This window comes from Amblyraja radiata, chromosome 6, assembly GCF_010909765.2.
Source record: "Amblyraja radiata isolate CabotCenter1 chromosome 6, sAmbRad1.1.pri, whole genome shotgun sequence".
In the NCBI taxonomy this organism is placed as follows: domain Eukaryota; kingdom Metazoa; phylum Chordata; class Chondrichthyes; order Rajiformes; family Rajidae; genus Amblyraja; species Amblyraja radiata.
This window is the reverse complement of record NC_045961.1, coordinates 69,298,441-69,314,103: the sequence shown is the minus strand read 5'-3', so window position 1 is coordinate 69,314,103 and position 15,663 is coordinate 69,298,441.

Genomic DNA, 15,663 nt, shown 5'->3' with positions numbered 1-15,663 from the left:
GGCAGTGCAGCGCTGAAATACCATCGGGGAGCAGGCGATGCCTTACCGAGGATTGCCGTGTGGTAAATTCCGGAGTGCTGAGAGCGCCGACTCCAACATCGTGGAGCTGTGGTTGCGGTGCTTCCAGCTGCGGGCGGCGCTGACTTTAACATCGCGGAGGCCTGGGATCATTCACCGAGGTCGCCAGTGTTGGAGCTCCACCCAGCTCGGCCTGTGGACTTAGGAAGCCGTGGTGTCCGGTACAAAGCGGCCGATTGAGAACTCCAAGCCGCTGAGAGTATTCTTCCAAAGCCGGAGCTCCATCATCCGGTGAGAGGGCCTGAAACATCGGGCCTCTACCGCGGCGACTGCGGAGGCCTCAATAGACCCCGACCATGGGTGAACATTGAGGAAGAGGACTGAACTTTTATTGCCTTACCTCACAGTAGAAAACGTTGATTCCGCTGTGGGGGGACGTTCATGTTAAATTCTATAGTGTGTTGTGCTATTCTTTTTATTTGTATGGCTGTATGGCAACACAAATTCTTCTATGTACAGCACTTTGGTTAACATGAGTTGTTTTTAAATGTGCTATTTAACTAAAATTGATTGATTGATTGATTTATTCTTGCTATTGAGGGATTGCAGCATAGGTTCACAAGGTTAATTCCCTGGATGGTGGGACTGTCATATGATGACAGAATGGAGCGACTGGGCTTGTATTCACTGGAATTTAGAAGGATGAGAGAGGATCTTATAGAACCATATACAATTTTTAATGGATTAGAAATGCTAGTTGCAGGAAACATGTTCCCCATGTTGGGGGAAGTCCAGAACCAGGGGCCACAGTTTAAGAATAAGAAGTAGGCCATTTAGAACTGAGATGAGGAAAAACATTTTCACACAGAGAGTTGTGAATTTGAGAAATTCTCTGCCTCAGAAGACAGTGGAGGCTGATTCACTGGATGCATTCAAAAGAGAGTTAAATAGAGCTCTTATGGTTAGTGGAATCGAGGGGTAAGGGGAGAAGGCAGGAACGGGGTACTGATTGTGGATGATCAGTCATGATCACATTGAATGGTGGTGCTAGTTCGAAGGGCCAAATGCCCTACTCCTGCACCGATTGTCTATGTATCTATGCATCTATGTAATTTTCCATGGTGGTGGAGTCAAAAAATCATATGCTGGTTATTGTCAGTATCAGGACATGGCTGGGCATTGAAGATTCCAAGACTGCCTTCTGCACTTATTCCCAGTTGTGTTGAATATGGAGATGTATTTCACTTGAGAAGCTGAAAAGGAACAGGTTTACTTGCCTGTGTTTGACCAAACTAAAATATCTCTCATTTTTGATCCTCAGTTTCAGCCTCAAACTGCTTTAAATGCTTTATCAGCAATAGATGACCAATCCTAATATCTCCTCATGTGGCCAGGTTTGAAATTTTGGTTGCTAATTGTTCTTTTATTATGTGAAAAGACATTATCTTGTTGTCAAGTGAAAATCTCATTAGAGCTGTTTTGAAAGAGATATTGGGGAACTGGTCCAAGAAGAGTTGTGTTGCTATATTCGGACTGAAACATAGTATCAAGGTGTTTACTCTACTCCTTTTATGTGCTGAAAGGGCCATCAGTAACTATAGAATTGTATCCCAACATATTCTGTCATCATATGGTCTAGCATATTGCTCACTCCACCATGGACATGCCACAGAACAAATCATAGTAATCATTACAGCTCTTATAAGTATTATTGAGCATGTCAGGCGCTGATTGCAGAAGAGGTAAGAGAGTACTATATACTCATTACACAGCAAGATAATGTGTTATAGTCAGCAAAACAAACATTTGTAAATAAATCTGACCGTAGTTTTACTGTACTCAGAGATTAGCCATACATGGTCGGTAAAATATAAAATGTTCCATAATTCAGCATCAATAACATTTGCCTTAAGGCAACAAAATAATTCACGTAGTCCAAAAGTGAATTTTGGTTTATAAATGATGCCAGCCTCTGCAATTGCTCTTCATTTATTTCATTTGTTGTGTCAAAGGCAACATTTATCATAGTTAGATACAAGGAACTGCAGATGCTGGTTTAATATTGCTCCATTGTCCAATCGATCCCTTCCCAGTCTCTCTGGACTTGCAACAAACGTATGTTGTCTCCTTCAAGGGTCAAGAATGGTTAATTGTTATATGTACCAGCAATGGAACAGTGAAATCCTTACTTACTTTAGCTAAGCAGATTGGTAGCAATACCACACAGTTAAATATAACTAACTATCTATCTATCTATCTATCTATCTATCTATCTATCTATCTATCTATCTATCTATCTATCTATCTATCTATCTATCTATCTATCTATCTATCTATCTATCTATCTATCTATCTATCTATCTATCTATCTATCTATCTATCTATCTTTAACTAAAACTCTCATCTTGTCCTCTTCTGGTTTGCATTTTTTTTAAATTTGCACAAAAACAGTACATGAAAGCGCTACGATTTTTCGCCACCTTACTCGCCATTCTCCTGTGCTGCAAGTGCAAGTTTTGTTTCGATTGGAGAAATTTTACAAAAGTTATGAAGGTTTAAATATCGTTAAAAATGCCTTTTCCGTCTCTCGCAGTCAATCACCGGCGACGAGGAGAATAAAGCTGTAGGAGCGGAGTGAGCAGAGTGTGGAGATCGAGCTGCATCGGCCATCACGACGAGCCGGGAGCCACTGAGTGAGTGCGGCTGGCCAGCCGGCAGCCAGTCAGCCGGTGAGTGATTGCGGCCGGCAGGCAGCCAGTGATTGAGTGACTGCGGACAGCAGGCAGCCAGTGAGTGAGTGCGGCCTGCAGGACGCCGGTGAGTGAGTGAGTGTGGCCGGCAGGCAGCCAGTGAGTGAGTGCGGCCTGCAGGACGCCGGTGAGTGAGTGAGTGTGGCCGGCAGGCAGCCAGTGAGTGAGTGAGTGCGGCCGCCAGGCAGCTGGAGAGCGAGTGCGGCCGGTAGGCAGCCGGCAAGTGAGTGAGTGCGGCCGGGAGCCGGTGAGTGTGTGCGGCCGGGAGCCGATGATTTAGTGCGGCCAGGGGCCGGGAGCCGTAGAGTGATGATGGAGCTGGAGCTGGTGAGTGAGGCCATAACCCCCAACCCACCGACACAACTCTCCCCCCTCCAATACACACCCACCCCTCCCCATCCCACGCACACCCCTCCCACCCACACCCCCCTTCCCCTCCCGCACACACACCCTCCCTCCCCCCACAAACCCCCACCCCCTCTCTCCCACATGCTTGCTGCCCACACCCCCTTCCTTCACACCCCACACCCCCTCCCCCCACACCCCACTCCCCTGTCCCACACACCCCTCCCCCATAACAACCCCGCCTACACACACCCACCACCCCATAACAGTTCCACCCCACACCCTCGGGAAACATCCACCACGCCATACAGCGGTAGGCAATGCCAGCGGTAGGCCACAGCCATGCTCCCCCCATACCGGCCCCTGACAGGCCCCGCCTGAAGCTGTCCCCATCCCCTGGCTACAGAACGCTCCGGCCGGCACCCGCCTAAAGCCGTCCCCTTCCCCAGGTGCAGGATGCTCCCCCCCCACAGGCCCCCACCTGAAGCCGACCCGTCCCCAGCTGCAGGACGCTTCCCCCCCCCACCAGTCTCCACCTGAAGTCGGCAGCTGTAGGCCACGGCAGCGACAGGCCACGGCCATGGCAGAGGTAGGCCAGGGCAGCAATAGGCCACAGTAGCGGCAGGCCATGGCAGTGGTAGGCCACGGCAGCGCTCCCGCACTGACACCCAATAGGCCCCACCTGAAGCCATCCCACTCCCCAGGCCGCAACATGCTCCCCGCAAGCCTCCACCTGAAGCCATCCCCATCCCCCGCGTACAGGATGCTCCCGCCGGCCCGCCTGAATCCGTCCCCCCTCCCCCGGAAATGGAACGCTCCCCACCAGACCCGGCTGAATGCGTCCCCATCCCCAGCTGCAGTCTGTTCGGCCCACAACACCCATACTAACCCAAGAAATGTCCATTCGGCCCACAATGTCCTACTAGCCCTCCAGAAACCAGTCCCTCTGGTAAATAACACCTGTACTAGCCCAATAAATACCATTCTGCCCATAATATCGATACTAGGCCTCTGGAAACCAGGCCCACAACAACCGTACTAGCCCTGCAGAAATCTCCCCCACAGGCCACTGCCTGAAGCCCTTCCCCACCCCCTCACCCTCCCCTGGCTGCAGGACACTCTCCCCCTCCATCTGCACCCGACAGTCTCTGCCTGATGCCATCCCCTCCCCTGGCTGCAGGACACTATTTCCTCCCCCACATGCCCGTGACAGCCCCTGCTTGAAGCCGTCCCCTCCCCCGGCTGCAGGAAGCCTACCCACCCCACTGGCCCCGACAGACCCCACCTGAAGCCGTCCCCCTTCCACGGCTGCAGAATGTTCCCCCCCGACAGCACCCGGAAGCCCCCGCCTGAAGCAGTTCCTCTCACCGTCTGTAGGATGCCCCCACCCCACCACCAGCCCTCGACAGCTCCCGCCTGAAGCTGTCTCTCTCTGTCGGCTGCTGGACGCTCAACCCCCCCCCCCCCCACCGGCCCCCAAACAGCCCCAGCCTGAAGCCGTCCCCCTTCCCTGGCTACGGGACACCCTTCCCCACCCACCGGCCCCCGACAGACCCCTCCCCCAGCTGCAGGGCGCCCCCCCCCCTCCCCCACCGGTCCTGACAGCCCCCCGCCTGAAGCCATCCCCCTCCCCTGGCTGCAGAATGCAACAAGAGACACAACAAGAAATAACTGAACTGAATAAAGCTCATCTTTAACATTTAAATTATTGTTATATTATGAGTTATTCACATTTTAAGCTTTAATAAATCCCTTTTCGTCTTGCCGTGCCCATCAGCTGTGCCTGCGCAGTAATGCCTGCGTGTTCTACGTCACAATGGGAAACCATTGGGCGGGAATGGCTGCGCCGCCGTAGAGCCGTTAAGTGTGGATGGGGGGGGGTGAAGGGGGGATGGAGTGAGTGCGTGGGAGGGTGGGAATGGCAAGGGGCGGAGTGGGTGGGGGATGAGGGGAGGAAGGGGGATCAGGATCATCACAACGGGGACGCGTCAGCCGCGCCTGTGCGGTTCCCACTTAATATTAGGCAACCATAATAGTGCAAAACCGAAGACTAAAGTGCAACCAAAGACACAGTTCATAGAAGATCCTAGTTGCTGATGTCACTGTTGTGTAGTGTTCAAACACCTAATCTTTGCTCGGAAGAAGCTGTTCTTGAACATTGTGGTTATAGTATTTCGGCTCATATACTCCTGTATCTTCATCCTGATGGTAGTAGCAAAATAAGAGCATGGCCATGTGATGAGTCTTTGATGATATTGGCTGCTTTTTGAGGCAGTATCTCCTTTAGAGTCGTTTGAAGTGGGGAAGTGAAGTACCTATGATGGACGAGCACTCTCTGCAATGAATCTCCTTCATTCAAGGGCCAAACCATACGATCTTACTTTACACCTGTAGGTTTGATCGCAAATTTGTCAACATATTAAATCTACTCAGTCTTCTAAGGATGCAGTGAACTTTCTATATGGTTGCACCAATATGCTGGGCATTGAATAGACTTCAGAGATATGCACACCCAGAAACTTAAAGCTGATGGCACACTCTACCACGATAACGTTGATGAAAACAGATTCATGGATCCCCAACTTTCCCTTCCTGAAGTCAATAATCATCCCCTTGATCTGCGAGACCAAGCACAGGCTCGGCAATCGTTTTGCTGAACTCCGCTCAGTACGCCTAGACCTACATCATCTCTCAGCTGCTAAACACTTTAACTGACCCTCCCATTCCCATACTGACCTTTCTGTCCTCCACTGTCAGAGTGAGGCCCAACACAAATTAGAGAAACAGCACCTCATTTTTCGCTTCGGCTGCATACAAACCAGCGGCATGAATATTGACTTCTCTAACTTCAAGTAACCTTAGCTTTCTTTCTCTCTCCATCCCCCCAATCCTAGTTCTCCGACTAGTTTGAATGACCTCCTGATTAAATTTTACTGATTAGACAATAGACAATAGACACTAGAAATTGGTGCAGGAATAGGCCATTCGGCCCTTCTCACCTGCACCGCCATTGCCTGTAATCATGGCTGATCATCCACATTCAGTACCCCGTTCCTGCCTTCTCCCCATATCTCCTGACTCCGATATATTTATGAGCTTCCAATTATCTCTTGAAAGCATACAGAGAATTGGCGTCCACTGCCTTCTGAGGCAGAGAATTCCACAGATTCACAACCCTCTGTGCGAAAAAGTTTTTCCTCATCTTCATTCTAAATAGCCTACTCCTTATTCTTTAACTTGTGTGTCCAAACCCTTAATAATCTTATATGTTTCAATAAGATACCCTCTCATCCTTCTAAACTCCAGAGTATACAAGCCCAATCGCTCATTCTATCAACATATGACAGCCCCAACATCCCGGGAATTAACCTCGTAAAATTACGCTGCACTCCCTCAATAGCAAGGATGTCCTTCCTCAAATTTGGAGACCAAAACTGCACACAATACTCCAGGTGTGGTCTCACTAGGGCCCTGTACAACAGCAGATGGACATATTTGTTCCTATACTCAACTCCTCTTGTTATTAAGGCCAACGTGCCATTCGTTTTCTTCACTGCCTGCTGTACGTGCATGCTTACTTACAGTGACTGTTGAACAAGGACACCCAGATCTCGTTGTACTTCTCCTTTTCCCAACGACGTCATTCACAAAATAATATGCCTTCCTGTTTTTCCCAACAAAGTGGAAAACCTCACATTTATCCACATTAAACTGCACCTGCCATGCATCTGCCCACTCACCCAACCTGTCCAAGCCACCCTGCATCCTTATAGCATCCACATCACATTTCACACTGCCACCCAGCTTTGTGTCATCTGCAAGTGTGCTAATGTTACTTTTAATCCATTCATCTAAATCGTTAATGTATATTGTAAATAGCTGTGGTCCCAGCACCGAGCCTTGCGGTGCCCTGCTAGTCACTGCCTTCCAGTCTGAAAGGGAGCTGTTAATCCCTACTCTTTGTTTCCTGTCTGCCAACCAACTTTCTATCCATGTCTGCACTCTACCCCCAATACCATGTGCTCTTATTCTGCCCACTAATCTCCTATGTGGGACCTTATCAAATGCTTTCTGAAAGTCCAGGTACACTACATCTACTGGCTCTCCGTTGTCCATTTTCCCAGTTACATCCTCAAAATATTCCAGAAGATTAGTCAAGCATGATTCCCCCTTCGTAAATCCATGCTGACTCGGACCGATCCAGTTACTGCTATCCAAATGTGCTGCTATTTCATGCCTCGTTGTCATGTTCTGCTCAGCGAACAATGATCTATTCTTTATTTTCCTTTATCGTCCTCCCCTTTGATCTCTCCTTTTCACACCTTACCCACCTATGTCTCCCTCTCCCCTGATGCTAGTCTGAAGAAGGGCCTTGAACCGAAACATCACCCATTCCTTGTATCCAGAGATGCTGCCTGTCCTGGTGTGTTATTCCAGCATTCTGTGTCCATCTTTGGTGTAAACCAGCATCTGCAGTTCCTTTCTACACATTGGGAGCAAGATTAGTGTTCTGGCACCGTTCAATCAGATTTTCAATCTCCCTCTTGTACTCTGACTCATCATTATCATTACTTCCATCTTTTCCAATTGACTAGAAGTCTTTGGCCCGAACCTTAGTTTTTCTTTCTGCAGATACTGCTTGACCTGTTGAGTATTTTCGGTATTTTATGCTTTTTAATAAAAAGTAATCTCACCCCTCACCTTCTAGTGACAACCAACAAGTCACAGCAATGCCTCGATTTCAAAAAATTATTGAGGATATTCAACATGTAACCATAACCATATAACCATATAACAATTACAGCACGGAAACAGGCCATCTCGACCCTTCTAGTCCGTGCCGAACACATAATCTCCTCTAGTCCCATATACCTGCGCTCAGACCATAACCCTCCATTCCTTTCCCATCCATATAACTATCCAATTTATTTTTAAATGATAAAAACGAACCTGCCTCCACCATCTTGGTTACACGCCTACATGTCTACAATAACTCTACAAACTTCTACAGAGGAACCGTAGAAAGGATACTGTTGTGTTGCATCACAGTTATTTGGGAAGAGTCCTGCTCAAATGTGAGAAATGGTAGAGAATTATGGATGTAGCTCAGTCCAACACACAGACTAGACTCCCCTTAATTGACTCCATCTACACTTCACACTGCGTTGGAAAAGCAATCAACATGAACAAATACTTGGCCTATTCATATCCTTCCTTCTTCTCCGCACGTCCGCCAGACACAAGAAACAAATAGCCTGAAGGTGCACACCACCAGACTCAGAATAACTTCATTGCCACTGTTATCAGGCTTCTTAATGATCCTTCCAATGGAGACACTGAACCTTGTCTCTGGAACTGCAGCACTACAGTACTGAGAACTATATGCTGCACTCTATATCTTCCCTTTGCTCTACCTATTTATTTAGGAGTTTGGTTTAATAGTAAGATTAAATGAGAACTTACCAGTTTGAAGTTTGATCTTGATTTTATGAGGAGTTACGATGAGCGATTACGTGAAGAAGGGCCGTCCGTCTGCGTGCGCGTCAATCTTCAAAGCAGCGGTGTTAAATCACAGATAAAAAAGAAGACCTGAGAATAGTAAGATTGTTAAAAACTTGAACTTCCATATGACTTTGATAATATGAGGGTGGGAGCGGTGGGCACGTAATCGCTCATCGTAACTCCTCATAAAATCAAGATTAAACTTCAAACTGGTAAGTTCTCGTTTAATCTTACTATTTTACTTCGGAGTCACGTGAGTGACTACGTGAAGATTTCAAAGCTCTGTGATTTTACGCCGGTTACGAATACAAGCGCCACACACTGAATGGATTGACCATGGATGCGTGTAACCATTAAAGCATTCAGACATTACGTAGTTAAGTAAAGAAACTGATGTTTTAAATGAAAGAAAAGTTTTTTAAAAAGTTACCCCTCCCAACCTTGGGGGGAAACTAAGGGACAGAACTTAAAATGGTACGTGCAAACACCCCCAGTCCGGTTATGGGTTTGTTATAAAAACCGGTGGACCGTTATTTCATTCGTCCATCCTGCAGCCACTAGGATGTCATTAAGGGGCACGTCCATAGCTCTTGCTGCCGACGTAGATGCAGCCCTGGTGGAGTGAGATTTAACTATATAAATGTTCACTCCTGCTACCGTCATTACCTCCTTTGACCATCTGGAGATGATTTGAGTTGATACCTTCTGGTGTGGTTTTTTATGGCTGATGAGGACCGATTGTTCTGAACTCTGAGGTTCTCCGTAACTCTCAGATAGTGGTGTTAGTACGTTACCACACACACAACCGTTGGTCCTCTGGATATGCCAAGAACTGGATCTCCGTCCCTGGCATTCCTGGCCTGCTCTGTTTTATCAGGTTCCTGATTAGGAATGTTATGTTGTTCATATTGGTGGTCATGTAGTCCAACTGTAACTTTTGCAGTGTCTGGACTCTTTGTCAGCATACCACCTTCAGGGTTAGTTATAGGCATTCCCCACTGTCAAAGTAGGGTTAGTACCACGCTCACATCCCATGTGTCTGTGTAGCTTGGCCTTGGAGGTATTAAGTTGTAAATTCCCTTCATGAATTTTGTTGTAAAGGGGTGCGATCCTATCGACCCGTGCCCTGCTTCCAGCATCAGATAGGAGGAGAGTGCGCCTCTGGCACTATAGATTGCACTATAACTTTGTTTATAGTTATGGTACAGAGTTGATAGGAACTCCAAGACATCCGTTATCCGAACTGTTGTATTTGTTTGGACTTGACATGGCCTCCACAGAATCTGCAGACCAACAAGTTAATACGTTCATGTAGTGGATGATTGCTCCCTGTAACTGGGTTCACTAGGAGGTCCCTGCTCTTGGGTACAGCCATAATTGGCTTGACTATAATTCCCAAATTTTTTGGGAACCAGGCTTGAGTAGGCCAATCTGGCACTACCAATATGCCTGTGGCTTAGTCTTGCTTGATTTTGGTCAAGCATCGGTTTGTGAGACAAATTGGCGGAAGGCATACATAAACATTCCTCCCCAATTGAGGGAGAAAGCATCCACTGCCTTAGCTCCTGGATCCAGGTCGCAGGACACATATCTGGGTAACTGATGGTTTGGTCTAGATGCAAACAGATCAATATCTGGTATGCCAAATCGTGTAGTTATTTCGTTAAATACTGCCTGATTCAACATCCATTCTGTGTTGTTATTAAACATTCGTGATCCAGCATCTGTCACCGTGTTATATCTACCTCGTAGATAGACCGCTGTAACCCAAATATTCCTCTCGATACACCAGTGCCAAATGAGGTTCGACAATCTGTCGCAAGATACAGATTTTACACCGCCCTTGTGATTGATATATGCCACCGCAGTGGTGTTATCAATCTGAATTTGAACAAGCACAGGTTGCATATCGCTACAGAAAACCTTGAGTCCATATTGTGCCCCCAACAATTCTGGGTAATTGATTCCCTGTGTTGGGGAACTACAGACTCCTGCTCATTCCATCTGCCCACACAGCTCTAGACTGTGTTTGTGGCTCCCCATCCTTAGCCGCTAGCATTGGTCTGAACCACCGATGGCTTTCGAGTAAAATTTCCCTTGAGCTGTCTCTCGTTCGTTATCCACCATAGTTTATCAACAATGGCCTCTGCTGGTAATCCATAGTTTTGCCAATTTGGCCTGCATGTAATCTGAGTGTTCGTTCCTTTGCTCGCTGTAAATTCTGGTAATGCAAAGGCCCGTGACGTACTGCTGGAAATGCAGGTGCTATTTGCCAATTACACTCGCTGTTTGCCTGATAGATGGCTAGTATTTGACTATCAGGTCATAGCAGGCTTACTTAATCTTGTTGTTTGCCCCTAGGCAAAGTCACCAACATATTTACTGTTTTTAATAGTAAATCCTAGGTAATCAATTACCCTTGTAGCTGTCAATTTTGATTTAACTGGATCGATGAGGTAACCAATTCTTTCAAACAGGGTTTTGGTTTGCTTTGACTGATGCTTCTGCCAATTCTTGGTGACTCCAAATTGAAAATGTCCTCCAAATATGCCATTACTATGTGGTTTTGAGACCTTTGTAGACCCAGAATTGGTTTCCGTAGTTTAGTCAATAGTCTAGGAGCTGCTGTCAACCCATTTGGCAGAGCCATGCCATCCATTAAACTTCAAATATCTCCTGTTCTTAGTGAATAGACACCGAATAGTATGCATCTTTGAGGTTGATGCATGCCATGTGACCATTTTATAGGAAGCTCCTATAAAACAGTCGTTAGACCATAACAAAATTTTACTGTTCTGAAAGTCTATACTGCACAAATGAGTTAAACCTGGATGAAGTGACATCCTCCATCTGTCACCTGTCCTGGAAGGCAATCCTGCCCATAATACTGGGCCTGCCTCGAAGACAACTCCGGTCCGAGTTCCAAGTCTGCTTGGAACCTATGTATGTTGTGCAGTAAAATAATCACATGTTGTTATCTGTTTTTTAAAACCAGATCTGAAATTCATGTTATTGTTATTTTGAACAAAAACACAAGAGTAAAATTACCAACATGTAACTGGTCCGCAATCCCTTGTTTCGGTAAACCCAGACCCACCTACCTCCATGGCTACCGGTGGTCTTGTGGTAAGCCCAAAGGCCCCTGATGCGGGTTCCTTTTCTCTCCTTGATTGGGAGTAGGACTGGTAGGGAGCGTGGATTCCATGTTTCTCCTGACCTCTGCTTGGGTCTTGGTCTGAAAACCTTATCAGACTGAGCTTGCCTTGTAAGACAATTCTGGCTATAATTCTGAGTCTGCCTTGAAAGACGACTCTGATCATATTTCCGTGCCCAGCTTTCAAGCTACCACCGGCTTCAGTGAACTGCTTATCCCCTATGGAGGTGTGGGGTGTGTTTGTCGCCTACTGATGAAGTTTGCTTGTCGTTGTACCTTGATTGGCCCGACAGCTTTTGCTTCCTTCTTCTGGTCTTACCTGAAGAGAGGAGTCGGCGGCTGGTTTCTCCAATGTCACCCTGATAGCGCTGTTCCCTTGCCGGCATTTGTGCGAATATTCTGCCAACTGCTGGCTCTTGAGGCCATATGCATGTGCTTCAGTATTTTCATACTTTAAATTTGAGATAAGTTACCTACTGATCACTCACACTCCCCTCCACTGAGAGTGAGATTTGTAGGCAGCCCTGAAAACAGGTGCTGCCGCAGGCCCCCGAGGATACCTGCGCTGACATGGCCCCTCCAGCGGACCTAAATGAGATTCTTGCTTTGGGTCAGACTGAAACTGACCGTGGATGCTCCTCTCCTCAGAGCAGGAGACATTTGTGCAGCCCTGAAACAGGTGCCGCTGCCTGCGGGTTCTCCATAATTCCAGGGCTGATAACTCCCTCCTTTGGAGTATATCATTGTGGAGCACCTCACCATCAGGTGCTCCATGTGGGTTTGAACGTTTAAACACGTTACCCATGAAGGAGGTTATCCTCTCCATCCGGGATCCTCCTGGCCTACCCTCCAATTGGGTTTGCCTAGGTACTCCTGGCCCGTTTTGTTTTCCCCATGTGTGAGGCTGCTGGCACGGCCTGCTGTAGAGGCCCGTGCTGATACTGCTCCCTCCTTCAGAGCAGATCATTGTTGGAGCAACTTCTCCATAAGTTGCTCCATGTGGGAAAGTCGTCCTCAGACGCTCTCCGTTGAGGGAGGGTATCCCTCTTCACCGGACTCATCTGAGTCAACGGGTGTCAGACTTGCGGCTGGTTTTTACGTCCCGCAGGACCACCACGGAGCTCCTCCTCCTGCACCAAGTCTTTCCTGCCGGTTCTGCCGGCGGTAATGTCGGGAACAAGACCGTCGCCCGCTACTGGGAATGCTGCGGTCTTCGGCAGCCGACTTCCCCGCGGACCATCTCCGCGACATCTAGGCTCTGAAACTACAAAAAGCTTCAAGTCCAAGAGAACGCAGGTAAGTAGTTCAACTTTCCTTACCTGCCGATCCTGATGGCTGGGAGGACACAGTGCCTGTCCAGTCCGTCATGCGCGTTGCGTTCAGACGTAATGACGCGCACGCAGACGGACGGCCCTTCTTCACGTAGACACTCACGTGACTCCGAAGTAAAATTGTGTTTATGTATAGTATTATCTGGTGGCAGATGCAGTATAATATAGTGGCAGATGCAGTATAATATAGATAAATGTGAGGTTATCCACTTTGGTGGCAAAAACAAGGGGGCAGATTATTATCTCAATGGGGTTAGGTTAGGTAAGGGGGAGCTACAGCGAGACCTGGGTGTCCTTGTACACCAGTCACTGAAGGTTGGCGTGCAGGTACAGCAGGCAGTGAAGAAAGCTAATGGAATGTTGGCCTTCATAACAAGAGGATTTCAGTACAGGAGTAGAGAGGTTCTTCTGCAGTTGTGTAGGGCTCTGGTGAGACCACATCTGGAGTATTGCGTACAGTTTCGGTCTCCTAATTTGAGGAAGGACATCCTTGTGATTGAGGCAGTGCAGCGTAGGTTCACGAGATTGATTCCTGGGATGGCGGGACTGTCATATGAGGAAAGATTGAAAAGACTAGGTACACAAAAATGCTGGAGAAACTCAGCGGGTGCAGCAGCATCTATGGAGCGAAGGAAATAGGCAACGTTTCAGGCCAAAACCTTCTTCAGACTGATGGGGGGTGGCGGGGAGAAGAAAGGAAAAAGGAGGAGTAGGAGCCCGAGGGCTGAGGGATGGGAGGAGACAGCCCGAGGGCTGAAGAAGAAGGGGAGGAGACAGCAAGGGCTAACAAAATTGGGAGAATTCAATGTTCATGCCCGCAGGATGCAGACTCCCCAAGCAAAAGACTAGGCTTGTATTCACTGGAGTTTAGAAGGATGAGGGGGTATCTTATAGAAACATATAAAATTATAAAAGGACTGGCCAAGCTAGATGCAGGAAAAATGTTCCCAATGTTGGGCGAGTCCAGAACCAAGGGCCACAGTCTTAGAATAAAGGGATGGTCATTTAAGACTGAGGTGAGAAAAAACGTTTTCACCCAGAGAGTTGTGAATTTGTGGAATTCCATGCCACAAAGGGCAGTGGAGGCAAAATCACTGGATGGATTTAAGAGAGAGTTAGATAGAGCTCTAGGGGCTAGTGGAATCAAGGGATATGGGGAGAAGGCAGGCACGGGTTATTGATTGGGGACGATCAGCCATGATCGCAATGAATGGCTGTGCTGGCTAGAAGGGCGAATGGCCTCCTCCTGCACCTATTTTCTATGTTTCTATGTCTCTATCAGATTTGAATAGATAACATTTCACCATACATTTGACAAAAATAAATATAAACCAGAGCTTATAGGCATTTGGCTAATTCCAAGCTTCTGTTCAGGATATAAGCAACATCCTGATGTATAGTTAGTCATAGTACATTGTTACACATAGTAAATCAATAAGATTTTCTATAAGCAAACGGAATCTTTCAGCTCGATTCCTTATTGCTTTAAGAATACTTTTCAGTGGGTAATCTTTTGTGAATTTTTCTATTAGTCAGCATGACCCAATATAAATTATTCATTTCCCCACCAAGCACCTTTGTTTACTGTAAAGCAAGATCTATTCATCAGAAGTCCAGAATAAAATAAGAAGATTAAACGAGAACTTACCAGTTTGAAGTTTGATCTTTATTTTATGAGAAGTTGCGATGAGGGATTACGTGAAGAAGCCCGCCAGCCCGCATGCGCGTCAACCTTCAAAGCAGCAGTGTTAAATCACAGAAAATAGTTGCTGAACTGATTATAGGAAGATTCGAGAACTAGAACTACCACATGATCTTTATGAGAAGAGTGTTGGGAGTGGAGGGCACGTAATCTCTCATCGCAACTTCTCATGAAATAAAGATCAAACTTCAAACTGGTAAGTTCTCGTTTAATCTTCCTATTTTACTTCGAAGTCATGTGAGTGACTACGTGAAGACTTTAAAGCTCAGTGATTTCATGCCGTGAACACGAGTCCATGCAACACACTGCATTAGTTGACCAGAAATGATTGAAAAGATAATGCATTCAGACATGCATAGCTTTAAAACATGCTGATGCTTTTAATAAACAAATGAAAATAATAATAGTGATCCCTTACATCCGAGAAAGCAAATTATTGAACAGAACTTAAAATTGAGTTGGCAAATGAACCCAGCCTGGCAATCGGTTTATTATAAAAGGTTTGGAAAGTCCGCTCATTCGACCATCCTGCAGTCGCTAGGATGCGGTCCAGCGGAACCTCCATGAACCTCGCTGCTGATGTTGTTGCAGCCCTGGTGAAGTGAGATTTAAAAACATCAGTGTCCCCTCCTGCACAAGCCAATACATGTCTTAACAACCTGGAGATGGTCTGCACTAATGCCCTGTTGTGTGGTTTTTTATGACTAATAAACATTGCCAGTTCAGTGCCTCTCAGGTTCTTTGTAGCCTTAACATATTGTTGAATATGTGTGACCACACACAATCTATGGTCCATTGGGTACGCCAAAAATTCCAGCTTTAGACCTAACACCCCTGGTCTGCTTTGTTTAATTAGCTCAT